The sequence below is a fragment of the Muscardinus avellanarius genome, assembly GCF_963383645.1.
Source record: "Muscardinus avellanarius genome assembly, chromosome: 21".
NCBI classification, from domain to species: domain Eukaryota; kingdom Metazoa; phylum Chordata; class Mammalia; order Rodentia; family Gliridae; genus Muscardinus; species Muscardinus avellanarius.
In genome coordinates, this window is record NC_137807.1 from 13,172,933 (window position 1) to 13,192,327 (window position 19,395).

A 19,395-nucleotide genomic window follows, 5' to 3' on the forward strand; every position below is an offset into this window, starting at 1 on the left:
TTGACCTTGGACCTGCGATCCTCCTGTCTCAGCCTCCCAAGTACTGGGATTACAGGTGTGCACCACCACATCCGTCCCTTTAAAAAAAAAAAAAAAACAACCAGTGAGCCTGGGGCTCAGAGCCTTGTCTAAGCATGGTGCCTGGCTGTAATTGAATAGCACTTTGGTTTTTTTATTAGATTTGTTTTGATAGCTACCTCCTGCTTGTGACGTAAAGTAATGGCTTTTTTCCTACCAGGGTGGTGTCAAATCTTCTTTTCACCATGTTTTTTAAATGAGCCCATTTTAATACAGGTGTTATGTAATTATTAGTACAAGCACCACAGCAACACGGTAAACACCCAAGATGAGAAAGTAGAGGAACACAGATACCCAGGTCAGGCTGACTTCGCTTGATCCCATCCAAGGGCAGGGAGGTCACCGTTCGACAAGGCACCCAGGCTGTTACTGTGATGGCTGAGGTGTCCTGTTCAGACCAAAAGGCTTCTTTTTTTTCTTCTCCCTATCTACCACTACCATTTTTATTTTTATTTTTTTTTATTTTGTGGGTCTGGGGATGGAACCCAGGGTCATTCCACCTCTAAGCCATACCCCCTGCCCTATTTTTTATACTTTATTTTGAAACAGGGTCTCACTGAGTTGCGGAGGGCCTCACTGAGTAGCTGAGGCTGTCCACAAACCGCGATCCTCTGGTCTCAGCTTCCTGAATGTTGGGATTACAAGCGTGTGCCACCCCGCCTAGCTCCGTTTTTAAATAAAGTGTATTTCCTACAGTATTAACTGGGCCCAAACCACTGAGTCCTCAAGGTTGTCAACTCCTCTTCTTGAGTCAGGATCCCCGTCAATTGCCATGGGTTTTGGAGTCTTTGTAGTGGACTCAGCTATAATGCCCCTGAAGCCTAATTCTGCCCTTGGCTCCTCGACTTTTCTCCCATTGGAGCTGCTGTCCCTTTTCGGTAGGAATTGGAGCCTGTGGTTACTCAGCAAAAGTGGCAGGATAATGTGTTTCTATGCATTGCATCACCTCTCTGGGATTGCACTCTCTAGCCGGGTTCTCTGGAAAATCAGATCCTCAGTGCAATGTCCCGACATTCAGCCTCAGTCTTGTCTGAGTGACAGTGCCTGGCTGTCATTGAACGACACTTTGTTTTTTTTTTTTATTACATTTGCTTTGATAGTTATCTTCTACTTGTAACATATAATAGCAGCTTTCTTCCTGTAATGGTGGTATTAAGTTTTCTTTTTGCCATTTTTGTAAAGTGATCCCATTTTAATACAAGTGTTATGTAATTAGTAACATAAGTGGTTCTGAGACACGGAAAAATGCCCCAGAAGTGATGGCTGCTAACACCTGCAGCCTTCCTCTGCACCAGCACCAAGCTGTGAGCAGCACAGCCCTCCTCTCCCAGCCCTGCTAGAGACGAGGTGGCTGGAGCTCAGAGACGATGCATCACCCACTCAAGGTCACCCAGAGCCAGGGTCATAATCAGACCTGGGAGCCCGCGGAGTCAGTGCTCTGAGCCCATGACAAGGATTTCTCGTCTTGCACCTTCAGACCTTCAAGTTGAAGTGGAAACGGGTGTCAAGGGGAGGTGCCCCTGCTGACCAGAGACCCTTTCCCTTGGAGGTAAAGCCTTGTTTTCCAACGTCAAAAGACTGCAGGGAGTGGAGGCACAGTCTCGGGTCTCTGAGCCATGACACTTTCTCATCTTCTTTGAGACAGAGAGAGAGCCTTGACCCTCGCCCAGGCAATCTCACTGCTCCTCCCCCTCAGCAGACATGGAGCCGATTCCCAGCTGCTTCAGCTTCCGTTCTGCTCTGGTCAATATCCAGTGATTAAAGTGTTGAGCCAGGCATGGTGGCGCATACCTGTAAACCCGGTGCGGGGAGGCCGAGACAGGAGGATCTCCAGTCCAAGGACAGCCTCGGCAACTTAGCAAGACTGTCAGCAACCTAGCAGGCCCTGTTTCAAAAACATAAAACGCGCTGGAAGTGCAGCTCAGAGGAAGAATGTACCTGGGTTCAGTCCTTGATGCTCCCCCCCCCCACACACACACACAGCAGTGTTGTTTCCATCTGCGAACGAGCTTGACGGTAGTCTAGTATTCCACCGTGGGGCAGAGGTAGATGAGTCCTCCAGCCCTTTTGATAATCTCCGCCATTCAGCAGACATCGCCTGGGCCCCTCCAGGGCCGCAGAGCTCTGTGGTCACTGCAGGTACAAGAAGCAAGCAGGCACCATCTCTGACATCTGCAGACCTGCGGTGAATCACCAGCGTGAAAGTGTGACTGAAGAGGAAGGAGGACCGGCGCGGGTTGCTTGGAGCACAGAACAGGGAGGGAGTGGAGGGATAAGCCTTCCTGGCAGGCAAATCGAGTGTGCAAAGGCCCTGAGGCCTGAGACAGGAAGAGGAGCGCAAGCAGGCAGGCCTCTACTAGACTGGCCCATCGACGGTGCTCAGTAGAGCAGGAAGCAAGGAAGGGGTAAGCAGGGAGCGGCAGGAGACCAGGCTGGAGGAGCACACGCAGGCTGAATCGCAAGGCCTGTTACAGAATCCTGACCTGCTCCGGAGGCCAGGACAGCAGCGGGAGCGACGGCCATGTTGTCATATATATGTTTCTCCAGAAATACCAGGCCAGCGAGCTGTGACTGTCTCACCAGCCACTCCTCCCGACACCCTCGACGCAAACAGGAAGCTTGATCTCTCCTCTCTGCGCCCAGACACTGCAGCAGCGCCCTGGGACCTGCCCCTCCTCCCGCAGCAGCGCTCCCTGGCGCAGGAGGCCTCGACCCGCGGGCCCTGGGTGCCTGCAGGCCCCACGCCAGCTGGGCGGGCACCTCCTCTCTCTACAAACCACCTCTCTATTTGCTTTCACTTGGGTTTCTGCAAAATCAGAGCCTGAGACAAGGGACCTGGTGCCCACAGTTTATTCGGAGGCGATTTCAGGAAGCAGGAATGAGACCGGTGAGACTGAGACAGTGGGGATGGAGGAAGGCGCGTGACCACTGAGACAGTGGGGATGGAGGAAGGCGCGTGACCAAGGCATCCCAGCGCACGCAAACCTCAATAGGAGGCAGGGCCCCGCTGGGCACGGTGATGCAGACCTGTAATCCCAGTACTTGGGAGGCTGAGACAGGAGGATCGCAGGCGTGAGGCCAGCCTCAGCAACTTAGCAAGATCCTGTTTCAAAATAAAAAGTAAAGTAGGGCTAGGGTATAACTCAGACGGTAGAATGAGCCTGAGTTCAATCCCCAGTAACAAACAAAGGAAAAAACGAGTGAGCAGCCGGGGTGCTCCTCCTCTCCCCTCTACCTGCTAATATTTGGAGGGTCCCCCAAGGTGTTAATTTCCCCAAACCTTAGGGAAAGAGGAGGTACTGGGGGGTGAAATTGGCCGAATTATGCTGTGTGTGCGTACAAATACGTAACAACGAATTCCAGTATATGATGGACCAATAACAAGCGTATTTTCCCCCTAACTTGTGGGCTGCAGCTGCAGGAAGGCTCAGCAGGTTCCTGATGCCTGGAAGAAGGCCTCAGGCAGAACGGGGAGCCCAGGAGACGGGGCGGCATCCCTGTGACGGAGACCTCCCTCCACAGCGGCCCCAGCTGCAGGCAGCCGCTAAGCAACACTTACTGAGTATCTACCAAGTGCCAGATATGTCAGTCCATATTCACACCCCAAAACATGGTCAGCTAAATGCCACCTCCCCTGTGTGCCAGATGGAGACACCGAAGCTTGAAGAAATTAAATAGCAAAGGCCGCCGACCTGGAATTGGCCGATGAGTTAAAAGATTTAAATCCGGACCTGCATTTGCCACTAGAGCATCTCTCTCTAGAAGTTCAGGGAAGCTCTACAATCCCACGTGGTCCCACCCTCCAGGCCACAGATGATTGGATGGGAGGGAAACACCTGATCCAAGCTGCACCAATCAGATTCCCTTACTTGGTAACCTGGAATTTAGACCCTGAGGGACAGATCCAGAGAGCTTCAGAGTGTGGAGATGAGGGCCCAGTAAACTCCAGGCCTGGGACCGCCATTTTGCCACTGTCAGGGTGGTTGTGAAGGAGCCAAGAAAGAAGAGGGAAGAAAAAAAGAGGCAGGTGTAGCCAGGCATGAAAGTGCATGCCTGTAATTCCTGTACTTGGGAGGCTGAGCCGGGAGGATTGCAGGTTCGAGGGCAGCCTCAGCAACTTAGAGAGACCCTATTTCAAAAAAATATATTTTTCTTAATGGTTGGGGGATAGCTCAAAAGTAGAACAGCCCTGGGTTCAATCCCCATTACCAACAGAAAGCAAAAGAGGAGAAGGTATTTTACGCATATATAAAAGGATTTGGGCTACCCGGGCGTGGTGACACACACCTATAATCCCAAGTACTTGGGAGCCTGAGACAAGAGGATCACAGGCTTTCGGCCAGCCTCAGCAATTTAGCAAAACCCTGTTTCAAAATTTAAAAAGTAAAAAGGGCTAGGGGTGAAGCTCAGAGGTAGAATGCCCCTAGGTTTAATCCCCAGTATAAAAAAAAAAAAAAAAAAAACTTGAGGTGCCCAGGGGTCACCACCTGGTTGTTTGAAAGAAACAAAGCAAAGGTGCTAAGCAGACGAGGAGGCTGACGGGAGGAAGACGTCAGGCTCAGACTGCAGGGTGAGCGGCGCTTCGCCAGGGGCTTGGTTTCTGCTTTACAGAAGGAGAAGAGAAGAGTCCGGGCCTCGTCTCTCCCCACAGCTTCACCACTAATAACGGCAGCTGGGTGATGGGCTTCTAGATCCAGCAAACCTGCTTCATTTTTCGTCCCTGCGTCGGCTGCAGCGCGAGACAGCTCGAGGAGAAATGAATACTCGGAGTCAGTGTCAGCCCGGCTGACGGCAGATCAAGGCTGAAAGACAAATGGGTCGTTACAGTTCAGGGAGCCGGAGCCGGGAGGAGGCCCGCGCTGTCCCCCGTGCGTGCGCTGTGGGCGGCTCCTGCAGGGACTCGCAGCCAGGAACCCGCCCTGGCTTCGGCTGCTGGAGCCGGCTCGAGGGGAGCAGCCCATTCGGATCCCTGGGGGGCCCTTTCCTGGCCGTGTTTCTCACCAAGTCCCCATCACGACCAGGCCCAATGCCCTGCAAAAGCATCACCCGTCACCTGCCCGTTCTGAGTCACCGCAGTCACCCTCGGTGGCAGCAAGACTGACAGGTTGGCAGAGGGACCTGGAACGATGACAAATCGATCGTGGGCAAAATCGCCACTGCCGGCCGCCCCTCTGATGGCCGTTCGCTTTGTGACACGGGCCACTTGGTGCCCGAGGATGCTGTTTCGTGGGTTAAGTCGCACACAAGGCCCCACCCAAGCGTCAAAGGGGGCTGGTGCCCAGCCCGCCACAACCTGCGCCTGGCACCCCGGCGGGAGGCAGCACCTGCTGGCGCAGAGGCAGCTTTTTGTAATTTGCATAATGATTCTGACGGGCCCTTGTATTTTGGAGCTATGGGACTTAATGGCGTCTACTGTGTCTTCCCCAGCTAGAGCGTATGTTTCGGTAGGGCTGAGAGAGTGCTGGGAATATCCCACATGCCTGTCCAGGGCCACCTGCCACTCCTCTCCCTGTCCCATGGTCCAGGAAGATGCAAAATGAATGCAGTCCTTTGCTCTCCTGCCTCTGGCTGGATTCAGCCAGCCGGGAGCCCCAAGGGAGAACAAGGCCAGGAGAGAGGCCCGGGTATTCGTCCCCTGTCTCTTCTCTGCCACTTGGACTTGGCCACTTGTGACTCTCGCCTGGAGGTCACAGCTTTGGCCTCGCGGTCCCCACTTTGCACCTGGTTCCTCCTGCCTAGCCTCGCCCCTGCAGAACCAAGGCAAAGGTCCCCGCTGTTGCCTGCCCGGTACTGCAAGCCCTGCCAACGTCTTCATAAACAGCCCCTGGGTACGCTTCTCCAGTTCCCAGTCTGGGTGCACTGGGCTCATTGCTCTACGCCCTGCACAGACACAGGGCCACGGCAGAGTCTGCTGACTCACTGACCGCTCACCTCCAGAGGGGGCAGGACTTATGCGTCCAGAGGCTTGTCAAAGGTGCTTCTGCACTCAGCCCCGCTCTCTTGTAGCTGCAGGACACAGATCTTAAGAGGTCAGTCCCTCTCCTCTCACCCCTCTGTATTCAGCAGACCCCAAATCTCCCTGTGCTCAACCATTTCTTTCAGACCACAGTTAGACACTGTCTGAAAATTTTTTTGCTTTGGTCACTAGCTAGGAGGAAAAAATTAATGATACCCTTAGAGGAGCGTTCCTTTTATTTCTGGGGGAAACTTTTGTTCCAGTGCTATTTTTCCTTTCCCCTCCACCCATTCTCTGGACCCAGTCTCAAATTAGCAATACTGGTGCTCGCTGACCAGGATGATTCCACCCAAGAAAAAAAAAAGCTCGGCGCGCTCAGGGGCTCTGGAGGCAGGAGCTGCTGGGTCTGGGGAGCCACTGCGCCGTCACGGAGGGTCTGGGTGCAGCGGCTGGGGGGCTGTCGGGCATAATGACCAGGTGGCCGCATCCCAGTCCTGGACATGGCACAGCGTTTTCCCTCCGGGGTTTTGCAGAAATGACACTGTCAGAGAAAACAATGATTTAATGGCCACGCGACAGGAGCTTTGAGACTAATGGTACCCAGCCCAGAAAAATGTAGGAGACAGCCGGAAGGCAATTACGACACAGTCCATGCCTACAGCGCTGTCATTACCAGCCGAGCATCGCCTGGGAGCCTCTCTCCTTCCGAAGGTCACAGCCAGGCGGTGCCAAGACTTTGGGAGAAAAGAACGCTGCTGGGAGGCAGAGTGGTGGTTAGCGCCGCGGAGAGCAATCCCGGAACCCTGTGCGGCGACCCCACCCGCCGACCTCCCCTCTCTCTCCCTGTGGCCCTTCCCTCCTTCCTCTCTCTCCCTCCAATATCTCCAGTAGCTATCATCTATCTATCTATCTATCTATCTATCTATCTATCTATATCTACCTATCATCTCTCATCTCTCCGTCCTCTCTCTCTCTCTCTCTCTCTCTCTCTCTCTCTCTCTCTCTCTCTCTCTCTCTCTCGTGTGTGTGTGTGTGTGTGTGTGTGTGTGTGTGTGTGTTACAGGGGATTGAAACCGGGGGCATCCTACCTTTGAACTACACCCCCAGTCCTATTTTTAATTTTGTTTGTTTGTTGTTGTTTGGTGGTACTAGGGTTCCTGGAAGCCCTTCTACTTCCGGGCCACACTCCCAGACCTATTTTATTCTTTTTTTTTTTTTTTTGAAACAGGGTCTCCTAAGCCAGCACGTGGCTTCGAACCTGTGAAATCCTCCTGTCTCCACCTCCCAAGGGCAGGGATTACAAGCGTGCGCCACCACGCCCGGCTCTATTTTTAATTTTGAAACCTTCGAAACAGAGTCTCATTAAGTTCCTAAGTGCCTCATTAAGTTGATGAGGCTGGCCTCCAACCTGTGATCATCCTGTCTCATCCTCCCAAGTATTAAAATTGCTGGCACGAGCTACCAAGCCAGCCCCCCCTCTCTTTCTCTCTCTCTCTCTCTCTCTCTCTCTCTCTCTCTCTCTCTCTCTCTCCCTCCCTCCCTCCCTCCCTCCCTCCCTCCCTCCTTCTCTCTCTCTCTCTCTCCCCATCTCCCGGCTCTCCCTCTTCTCAAATCCAGTTCCCATAAAGCTTTGTTTATTCAGACCAGGAAAAGTGACATTGCTCCTTGACACGCAGCTTTTGATTAGCAACACTGAACTCTGCTCAAGTAATTGTGCTACACACAAGAAAAACATCCGTGGCCCGAGGAGAATCTCTTTCCTCTTTGTTCCCAGGAGGCCTGAAATGCTGGTTTAAAAATAAAAAGACCTCTGTCTCACGGGGTTTCAACAAACTTTACATCCGTGCCTTCCGGTGTTGGCTGGATATTTTTATAATGAGCAGGTGGGATACATTCTGAGCCTTTTTACAGAAAACTCCAGAAATTCATCCATTCCCGTCGCCGCAGTGCAAGTATCATGCATTAAAAAACAAAAGCCTGTCTTTAACCAGCACTCCCTGTCCATCGCCCGTATCCACATGCAAACGCCTTTGTGCACTTGATCTGGCTCTTCTTTCCATAGATAGGGATATATGGAGATGTGAATTTTTACACATTTTAGTTTTAGAACGATTTTGATTTTCAGTAATGGAGTTATACCACACACACACACACACACACACACACACACACACACACACTTATTGCACCGTTTTTAAAGCTGAAGCTGTCTCGGGGGTCTTTCCGTGTTAGAATCAATACTTAAAAAGCTACCTTACTGGCCAGGCATGATGAGGCACGCCTACAATCCCAGTACTTAAGAGACTGAGATAGGAGGACTGCCGGTTTAAGGCCAGCCTCCTCAACTTAGCAAGACTCTCATCAACCTAGCAAGACCCTGTTTTAAAACAAACAAACAAAAAAAACCCAAAATGTATGTTCAGAGGGAGAATGCCCCTGGGTCAAATCCCCACTTCCAAAAACAATGTACCTTATTGTCTTCTTGGTTGTCTACAATTTAGCAGTTTTACTGAACCATGATTTATTTTCTTTTTTTCTCTCTCTCTTTTTTTCTTTTCTTTTTGTGTGTGCGTCTGGGGATGGAACCCAGGGGCATTCAACCTCCGAGCCACACCCCCTGCCCTGTTTTTTTATTCTTTATTTTGAAACAGGGTCGCACTAAGTTGCAGAGGGCCTCACTAAGTACCTGAGACCATGGATCCTCCAGTCTCAGCCTCCCGGATGCTGGGATGACAAGCGTGCGCCACCACGCCCGGCTGATTTTTTTTCACTAGTCACCCCAATGCACATTCAAGCTACTCTTAATATCTCACTATTAGATGCAATAATAAAATACTCGGCATCATCCGTTTGGACACACGCGCTCATGTTTCTATATAGGAGAGATAATTGTGCCCGTTAAGGCACTTCAGGTTAATAATAGAAGGAGACCCACGAGGCTAAACAATAGAAGCTTTAATTTTTTCATATTAATGGGAAGCGCGAAGACTGGACATTTCCAAAGACAGTAATTCAGTGGTTCAATACTGTCATCGTGACCCTGGGGACCTCCTCTCCATCTCTTTGGTCTACCCTGCTCCCTGGGTGGGGAACACCTCCCCAGTGGAGATGCAGTGGTTGGAGATGTGCTAGTTGGCAGGTGCAGACATAGCCCCTCAGCTCAGCCTGGGTCTCCTCAGTCGAGCTCTATACCAGGTGTTGACAAAATACAGTCTGCCAGCCAAATCCGGCCCACTACTTGTTTTTTTAAGTAAAGTTTTATTGGTACACAGCCACATTCATTTGTTTACGTTTCATCTATGGCTGCTTTCATTCTACCAGGACTGAGCAGCAAGTTCATGGGTACCCTCGTCCCCGGCAAGGGGACTGGAATGACCGTGACTGTCAGGGACAGGTGGTGATTCCTCCTTGGGTCTTGGGAGCAGAACGGAAGAAGAAATGGGTTTTATTAGTCAAAGGGCTCTCCGGAAGAGCTGTACCAATTTTCAGTGGACCAATTACTTCACATCTTAACCTGCCCTTCATAGGAATTTTTTTTAGACTGGAGATTGAATGCGTGGGGCATTCTATCTCTGAGATACACCCCCAGTCCTTTATATTTTTTTACTTTAAAACAGGGTCTTGGTTAGTTGCTAAAGGCCTTGCTACGTTGCTGAGGCTGCCCTGAACCTGCAATCATCCTATCTCAGCCTCCTGAGTACTGGAATTACAGGTATATACCTGTATATACCTCAGCTATATACGCTCAGGTATATACGCTCAGCTATAAGATATTTAAATTGTGGCGCATCTGATGGGCAAAGAGGGTATTTCCTTGTTTCCTTGCATTTTCCCAATTACTAATGAGATTGGGGGGATCATCTATCTATGTGCTGCCAATTTGTACTTTCTCTTCTGAGAATTAGATGCCCGTATCATTTTCTTTTATTTTCTGTTGGATATCTTGCTGTGTTTTTATGGACTTGTAAAAGTTCTATGTATGCATCTGGGAAGCACGTATAATCAAGATTTCTTTTTAAGTTCTTAAGAATAAAGAGCCCTTAAATTATCCATCTTTGTTTTTACTTAGACGCCTAAGAACGTCTGTAACAATTCAGGCAGCAGAAGGAAATCCAGTCGATGGAGGTTATGATGACCTCCTTTCTAAACCGTGTGCTTCGGAACACAAGTTCCTTAGCAGATGTTAAAATGCAATCGGCGACCACAGAGAACGTCTCTCTTTCAGAGTGCTCACGGGGAGCAAACAGCAGAGGGCCCGGCTCTGTTGTGATCAGGACTACTTCCCAGCTGTGTGACCTTGGGCCACTCTGACACCTCTCAGCCCCCTCCAGGGTCCTAGGGATGGAACAGCTACGTCAAGTTCTGTTTGCATCCCCTTGATTCTCACTACGCTCCTGTACATCTATGGCTTCCCACAGCAGCACAGTGCCAATCTACCTGTGACCTAGAGCATTCCAGAAGGGGAAAAAAGCTAATGCTCTTAAGAGCGGCCCTTCACCATGGCCGATAAATACCTGGGCTGCTGGACCTTCAGATGAACTAGCTCAGATCTGTTCTACACCAGGAGTTGACAAAATAATCTGCCAGCCAAATCCGGCCCACTACTTGTTTTTTTTATCAATAAAGTTTTATTGGTACACAGCCACATTCGTTGGTTTACATATTATCCATGGCTGCTTTCATTCTACAAGAGCAGATCTGTATCATGGGGACTGGAAGCCATGCAAAGCCTAGATTATCCATTGAGTGGCTCCTTCCTAGACAGATCGGCTGGTCCCCTACTCTGCACTGTCCCCCCGTAGACCCAGCAGGGCTGAGCCTAAGGTGTCCATAGTAGAAACCTAGTTACTCATAACACATCTTCTTCCCCTCGTCACCCCCACTACCTGGGATCACCCCCGAATACACTACCCCTGAATATACTAGCTGTAATGTAGTGTCCTAGGCAGGCTTGGAAGAGAAGTAGGTGGAATGAGAAGGGGCAGGGGATTGTAGACAGTGGCAGTACAGAGGCCCAGGACCAGCACATCTCCAGGGTCAGGGTCAGCCGCCCACCTCCTATCACTTCTACAAATTGCCAGCAAAACACACACACACACACACACACACACACACAGAGCTGAGCTGGCTATTTGCTCAGGGTTGGTGGCTTTGCTCACGTTACCATTACACCATCTAGAGGGGCAAAGGGCTCCTCACCTCTCCCTGTCACATGCGATGCTGTAACCATGCCACTCTCAACATTCAGAGGACCGAGCCATCGGGTCTCAAAGTCACCTCGCATTTTCCCACCTCCAGACACTTGCACGAGCTGCCTGGAACACTCCCTTCACAGGCACACTTTCTTCAGCGTTTGGACTTCAGTTTAGGAATCGCTTCCCCCAAGGAAGCTTTCTCTGTTCTTCCTCCCAGGGCCCTCCATCATCAAGCAGGTGAGGTCTTTCAGTGGTACTGTGTCTGCCGTGCCCACTGTGTTGGCCCCCTGCGGTACTTACCATCATACCTAAATAAGTGCTTGCTGAGTGTCTTCCTGTCCCACCAGACAGGAAGCCTCCTGAAGTTAGGGATTGCATATCTCTTGTTTTTAGTCATAACCCCACTACCTAGCACTCAATGACTACCAAATATATGTTTAAAATAGGCGAATGAATGAATGAATGAATGAATGAAACTCTCCGAGGATCCAGTGACCATGCTTTCAGTGTAAAAACTGCCAAGATGAATCATGTGATGGCTTCAGGAGCTCTTGCTTCTCGAATTCTCACATGGATACAAATCACTGCACCATCTTGTTAAAGGCAGGTTCAAAGTCGGCAGCTCCGGGGTGGGGTGGAGACTCCCCACTGTTGACGGATGCCCAGGTGGCTTCCGGTTCCTGGACCACTTGTGAGCAGCAAGGACCTGGATGATCTTGGCCAGGAAGAGTGGTGCCTGGGTCTGTTTGTAAGCAGTCATTCTTTTTGCCTTCACTGACATTCATTTTCACAAAGGTTGTATTGATGTATAACCCCACCAACAATGCTCATGAGTTCCTGTTTCCCCACATCCCCACCAGCATTAGTGGTCCATTAGTGGACTTGCATTCTTGATTATTGCCATTCTGACTTCAGTGAGATGGGATCTCACTGGAGTTTTGATTCATGTTTGTAATTATGATGTTGAACCTTTCTTCATATACTTGTTGACCATTTGTACAAAGGTTCTTTTTTTAATTTTTTATTGAACATAAATGGTATACATTTAAACTATACTTGATGCCCTTTCCCCCCTCCCGCCCCTGTTTTCCCTTCCCCACTCCCAGCAATAAAACAATGATTGTCTCGGGTAACCATGCCATATTAATAATTTTACATATATTCAGATGTGGACCCTCATTAAACAAGTTCAGCCTTCCTCCTCTCCTATCCTTCCATTCAAGCTTTGCTGGCATTTCCCCTCCATTATCTGGAGTACCACTGGTATCCTCTGGATTCCCTAGTTTGGGCATATTAGCGGAAACATATGTAGCTTCTCCTTCTGTGCTTGGCTGGTCTCGCTTAACATAATGCTCTCCAGGACTTTCCATCTTCTTGCAAAAGGTATGATTTTGTTCTTCTTTATGGCTGAGTAGAATTCCATTGTGTGTATTTCCCAGAGTTTTGCAATCCATTCATCTGTTGATGGGGACCTGCATTGGTTCCATATTTTGGCTATTACAAACTGTGCTGCTATGAACATAGGTATGCATATGTTGCTATAGTTCTCTGTTTTCAACCCCTTTGGAAAAATACCCAGGAGTGGTAGAGCTGGATCGTATGGTGGATCTATTCCTAGCTTTGTACGAAGGTTCTAAAAGCAGCAACAGCTCCAGATGGGGCAGCCACACCACCTGAGCCCAGCTTCAGGCCAACTCGGCAGACCTCGGGACAGTACTCACCATCCTGTGGGTGCCATGCCCTAATTGGTACCTGGAATGGTTTGGACTTAGAATGCCCCCCTCCCCATCACAAGAATAAGGTAGCAATGTTGGAAGCAGGGCTTGGCTCCTTTGGGAGGTGTCCCTAGGTGTGGCCTCGGGGATCATAAAAAGTCCCTCCTCCCCTTGTTTACTCTCTTGCTCTGGCCTCCATGATGTGAGAACAAAGCGTGCTTCTCTCTCTCTTCTCTCCTCTCTCCTCTCTCCTCTCTCCTCCCTCCTCTCTCCTCCCTTTTCCCTCCTCCCTCCCCCCCCTCTCCAGCACCGTGCCCTGAGCTCTGCAGACCTGGCCTCACATGAACTAAACCCCTACATTCCCCATAAACTGTGTTGTGTGTGGTTGTTTAGGTTATAGCAGTGAGGATGCTAACCAAGACAGCGCCTCACTAAGGCACCGGGTCCCATTCACCTTGACTTAAAATAGGTGTGCAGGGAGGGAAGCTGAGCTGACTCCAATTCAAGAAGTTGAACTGTCACCATATTTCTCTGGGGCTACTCTAAGCCACAGTGGAACTGGTAGCCTGTCGTGGTCTGTGCCAGTTATGACTTATGTTTCCAAGTGTGTGTACCTCTGTGTATGTATACCACATACACACACAATGTATACGTAGAGGCCAGCGCTGGGCCCTGGGTTTCATTCCCAGCGCTGCAAAAGAAAAAAAATTATAATGACGATAATAGGACCGTTGACCTTTAGGATTGAATGAGAGATTCTATGCTAAGTTCTTACCAACACAAGGCCCATAATAAACACTCAATAAAATAGGATTCTCACTGTCATTGTTATTCCTAATACCCAGCACCCTAAGACAAAGTAGAGCATGCAGTGATGCTCAGTAAATATTTATGGGAAGAATGAATGAGCCAATCAACTGACTGATGGATCAGGGAATCTCTCATGCTATTGGACGTTCATGTTCAACAATACATGAACCACATGCTTGTGCAAAATTTCTCTCTGGGGGACGCTGTGCTCGGCTTTCTAAACAAAGCCACCGGAGCCTCACCACCTCAGAGCTCGTGTTCCGAGGTGCAGGAGCTATAGAGCTTTTGAGGGTTGCCAGGTGCTTCACGATCCATTTCACAGGTCATTAAATCTCTAGTTAGACAAACTCAATCATGTGTACTCGTTAAAATGAGATCTGGGCCATTTCGAAGATTAGGCTCATAGTGCAGGAAATATGGTTTCAGTTTTCCTTTGGAAGGGAGGAGGGGGAAATGATCTCACAAGAGCTCATGTTAGACTTCTGCGGTCCTTCTCTCTGTCTTCCCTGCTCCCAAAAAGTAGACATCGTGTCTGTCTGTGTCTCCACCTCGGCCACACACAGGCTCAAAAGTGCATCCCTAGAGATTTGTACCTGCTTTTAAAAAGGGAGCAGGTTTAGATTTTTTAAATGTAGCTGCAATAAACGAGTTTGAAATGCACATTAAATAAACGCAGGCGTGATTAATCAATTCGCCGCCAGGAAGCAAGTGACCAGAAAAGTTCTGCAAATAGAATTTTCTTTCAGGGGTTTTGAAAAGAGCCTTCAAAGCTGCGGCTGTGCCCACAGGCAGACAGGTTTCAAGAGGAGACAAGCATCCACAGCCCGGAAAGCCCCGCTTCTGCGTCACATTTTCAGCAAAGGATCACACAGCAGGGACTCCCCCTCAGAGGTGGGCACAGGATGACAGAAGGTCAGGCTGGCTTTTCTGGCCCACAAAGGGCCACACTGAAGCCACCTGATGTTCGGGAGCACCTTCGAGAAGCCAGCGCCCCCCCCACACACACACACACAGCTGCTCCACACCTGGACGGCGGTGTTCAGCAGCCCCAGAGGCTTTGGCAGAAGCAGAAGCCAGTCTCGAGATCTCTGAACAACCGCAGGGCTATAGTAGTTCCCCCAGAAAACATTCCTTCAGCTAATAATATTCCTGCTAGATTTTAAAAGAAGATAACATTTGCAGATCACTAAATACGTGTCAGGCACTCGGTGTATAATAGGTCTGATCGTCACAACCACGCCACGAGGCGGGCATTATTATAAGCACGTTCAGTAGTTTAGAGATGATCAAGGACATGTCCAGGGTCACTCCACCAGGAAGTGGAGAATTTGAAACCTGCACTGGTCTGGCATTAAAACCCATGTTCTTATCGCTTGTCCACCTTCCCTCGGTCTCTTTAGTTTCTTAAGAGCATTTTCTGCAGTTCTTTCTGCCGGCGAAGCGGGTAGTTTCGCGGCAGGAGGGGCCTACATGTTCAGCACCCAGGCAGCATGCATAAGGCCATGCAGGGGCCGTACTTTGTGGTTCCTGCGGAGCCTGAAAAAGACTCCTAGCTACGCACAGGCATCTCGCAGGTGCACAGCTGCACTCTAACTGCACCCAGAATGAGCAGGCTTCTTCTGGACACACCGAAAATGGTCGTTCTCCCGGATCATGAAGGCATGACCCGCATGACCACATGGCAACCAGTCTCCCCAAAACCAACCGGGAAATTTGACTCCCTTGACCCTCCGCGTTCTTACCATCCTTGCAGAGTCAGCCACCTCCCAGCTGTTGTCGTTCCTGTTACATAAGATGGTCACCCTCTGTCTCCGTCCGTCAGTCGCTTAGTCCAATAATTAACACTGACCGATCCCTGACAAAAATAAGACCAGCTCTGAGCTCAGGATCTCCACTGGAAAACGGCAAGATACCCGTAACAATTTTAGCGCATGGGCTCACTGTCCCAAGAAAAGAGGCCGGACCTGGATGTGCCATCGAAACTGGAGGGGAATTGAAGAAGCAGGTGCTTGAGAAGGCTCCGCAATAGTGCTAATATTTAAGCTGGGTTTCGAAGGGTGAGTGAGTTCAAGTGCCAGGAGAAAGGCAGAGCCTCAGCAGCAGGAGACTTGACCAGCTTCCAGGAGCTCAGCGTGCTTCAGAGTTACTCAGTGACTGCGGGCCCCATGTGGAGGCAGTCACGAGGGACTCCTCAGAGCAGCCTGAGGGATGGAGGCTTTGTTTTGGAGGGCAGTGGGGAGCCATGGAAGGATTCTAGGCAAGAGCGCGGTAGCAAGTTTCACTTTATAGAAAGATGGTGCTGTGGCCGGGCGTGGTGGCGCACGCTTGTAATCCCCGCCCTTGGGAGGCGGAGACAGGAGGATCGCGCGGGTTCGAAGCCAGCCGCGCTGGCTTAAGAGACCCTGTTTCCAAATAAAAAAATATAAAATAGGTCTGGGAGTGTGGCCCGGAGGTAGAAGTGTTTCCAGGAACCCCGGTACCACCAAAATTAAGAGAGAGAGAGAGAGAGAGAGAGAGAGAGAGAGAGAGAGAGAGAGCCGTTTGTGGCTGCCAATTATCCCAAATAAAACAACAGAAATGTTTGGGAGGTCAGAACTCCTAAACCCAGGGGTCGGCAAGGTGGGTTCCTTCTGGAGGCAATTTGGGAGGGTCTCCTAGCTCCAGGGGTCCAGCAACCCTTGGATCTCGTTGGCTTGCAGGCACGTCGTTCCATCCCTGTCCCCAGCTTCTCCCAGCTCTCTCTTCCCTCCAGGTCCCTTTTACCTGAAACAACAGCCCTTAGATCTACAGCCAAGCCAACACTAATCCACTATGGCCTTGTCTAATCACACCTGCAAAGACCCTGCAAAGGTCCTGTTTTCCCGAGTAAGGTCCCATTCTGCGATCCTAGGTGAGAAGGATCCCTTATGGGAGACAGCACTGGACCCACTATAGATCATGAAGATATCTGATGTTGGTGGAAATGTAGGAAACCAGCCGGGAAGTCGGCCCCGCAGAGGGAGTGGGCTGCAGGCTGATCTTTCCTCAAGGAGAGGCGGGAGGTAATGCCACAGTGAGCCCATTGCAAGAGACATGAAAGGTCTGATCAAAAGCCACATGTGGTGGTGTGCATCTGTAATCCCAGTACTTGGGAGTACAGGATTGCGGGTTCAAGGCCAGCCTCAGCAAATTAACACTGTCCCCAGCAGCTTAGTGAGACCCTGTTTCAAAATGAAAAGTAAAATTGGGCTGGGGGGTGGTAGAAGAGGGCCCCGGGCTCAATCCCCAGTGCTTAACTAATGAAAGTGATCACAGACACTAAGTGGTAGAACCAGTCAGTGTTTATACCCAAACAATCTGTCTTGGTGATCTCTGCAGAGCTGTAGGGTTGCTTTAATACAGACTGGCCCTTTTTAGTAAGGTTTATTTAGCCAGAGACTTCAAGCGCTGAGGAGTGTATCAGCAGAGCTCAGAACTGTCTTAATAGCCAACGTTTATTAAGCACACGCTAGATGTTGGGTACCATACGAGGTGCCTTGAATTCACTCTCTAATTCCCACCACAGCTGTAAAAAGAAAGGCAATACACGCATGTCTCCATCCTACACAGGAGGAAACTGGTGCTCGGCGAGCTTCCACCTTGACCAGGGTCATATGGAAGTGATGCTGAGGGTCATGGCACACCCAAGAAAGTTTCCCAAACACACAGAAATTCTATTAAGGAAAAAGAAATATGAGGATGAATAGTTGGTCAAAATAGACATGAATAGCTGATCTCTGATTCAGTGTCACCAATGAGTCTTGTTCCCAAAAAAGGGAGTCTCCATGCCCCTCATTTGGATACAGAAGGTGGAATGACAAATTGGGATCATCCTCCCCCTGGTGGGGAGCTGCAAAGGACGCATACCTAGGACCCAGACAGGCACCCTCCTGCTGAGCGAGGACCCAGCCTAACTAACCCCCTTCTCCTGCCAGCGCCCCCTCGCCCCCCCAGCTCCTCTAAAGAGCTGTTCTCTCCAGGGATTAAGGGACCTTTATGACTCCAGCTCACTCAGATCAGAATAAAGTCCCTTCGAACCAGTGGCCAGCTTCCTTTCTCCCTTTGAGCCCGACATGGGAAGCCAGCTGTTGGATCAGGAAACGTGGCCAGCTGAGCCTGTGGTACCCAGACCTCAGCTGGTGTCCGCTCCTGTTTTCTTTTTTAAAAATAATTACAAGTAGCCGGGCGTGGTGGCGCACGCATGCTTGGAATCCCCACGCTTGGGAGGCAGCGGAGACAGGAGGATCGCGCAGGTTCGAGGCCAAATTTTAATTTTCCAAATTTTAAATTTCCAAATTTAAAAAATTTTTTAAAAATTAATTTTCCAAATTTTATTTTTCCAAATTTAAAAAGTAGAAAAGAAAATGAGTCTGGGAGTGTAGCCCGGAGGTAGAAAGGCTTCCAGGAACCCCAGTACCACCAAAAAAAAAAAAAAAAAAAAATTACAAGCAGAGTTTTTTAATTATAATCATTCTTCAAAGAGAATTGGCACATGTAGAGCCTAAGGTCAAAGCCTCAAAAAGGGACCCACTCTTCCTAACAGCCCCCCAGTGGGATTCTGAAGACGGGGCAGGGCAGGGCAAATAACGTCACGCCCTCCAGCTTTGCCAGGGACTGCGGACACTGGACAGCCCACTCAGCCAGCTGGGCCCCGCAAGTGCTCAGAATAGGTTACCTGAGGTCAGCGATGTGAGGGCGGAGGAGCGCAGCCCCACCCCAAACACACCCTGACCCGCCAGACACTTGTATGTGCCTGGAATTACACCACTGGCCAAGCAGCGCTTGCGGTAACTCCATTTTCAAGGTGAAAACATCACGAGGCTGAAGGAGACCTCGTGTCACTCCTGCCCTAGTCTGTGTTTCAGTTCCCATAGGTCAAATCGGGATATTTGGCATCTGGAATATTTTACTCTTATCCAGAAAAGATAAGGGTAAATATTTAGACAAAAATCACTAGGAAAGGAGAAAAGAGAACCCACTAAAGATCTAAGGTCTCGTAGATGGTAATCCAGGTCTGTGTGGTGCCGGTGTGTTTCCAGTCCATCACACTGCCCCAGTGGCCTTCTCTCCCAAAACCCAATGTGACTCCCCATTACTTTGGTCCAAATGTTTAGGGCCAGACCCATCTAACCTATCACCAAGAGGCTAAGAACATATAACCAATCACCAAGAGGCTAAGAACTCCATCCTTTGGCCATCCTTCCTTCCATCCATCCATCCTTCTCCAGTGCCTGCTGTGTGCCAAACCTGTGCTCGAGGCTGGGGGAGCACCAGCGGACGGGATGCACAGACTCAGCATCTCCTTCCATCTTCCTGAGGCAGCAACATAGAGACCTCCCCCCCACCCGCATACCTGCAGGTCCAGCTCCCGTGGGTCTCCAAGGTGTCGGTGGACAGTAAAAGTCTTTTATTTGATTCAGATGGATTGCCATACTTTTGGAAGGTTGGATTTCTTTTTCTTTTAGCATCAGTAATGCAATTCAAGATCCTCAGTAATGGGGATTATATAGATATTCAGCCATCACATTTCTCTGTTTATAGAGCATCAAAGTGCACAGCACATTATAAAACTTCTAATTCATCCTCGTAATGCTCTGGCGTGACCAGCAAAGGGCAGATAATG

The 19,395-nt window shown here is 49.9% G+C and overlaps 1 protein-coding gene across 1 annotated transcript in view; it reads left to right on the forward strand.

Moving 5' to 3' along the window:
* Positions 1–19,395, forward strand: part of CCDC60 (coiled-coil domain containing 60) — a gene marked incomplete at both ends in the record, with an annotated part of 178,894 nt that overhangs the window by 40,414 nt on the left and 119,085 nt on the right. The gene's annotated exons all lie outside the window — the stretch shown is intronic.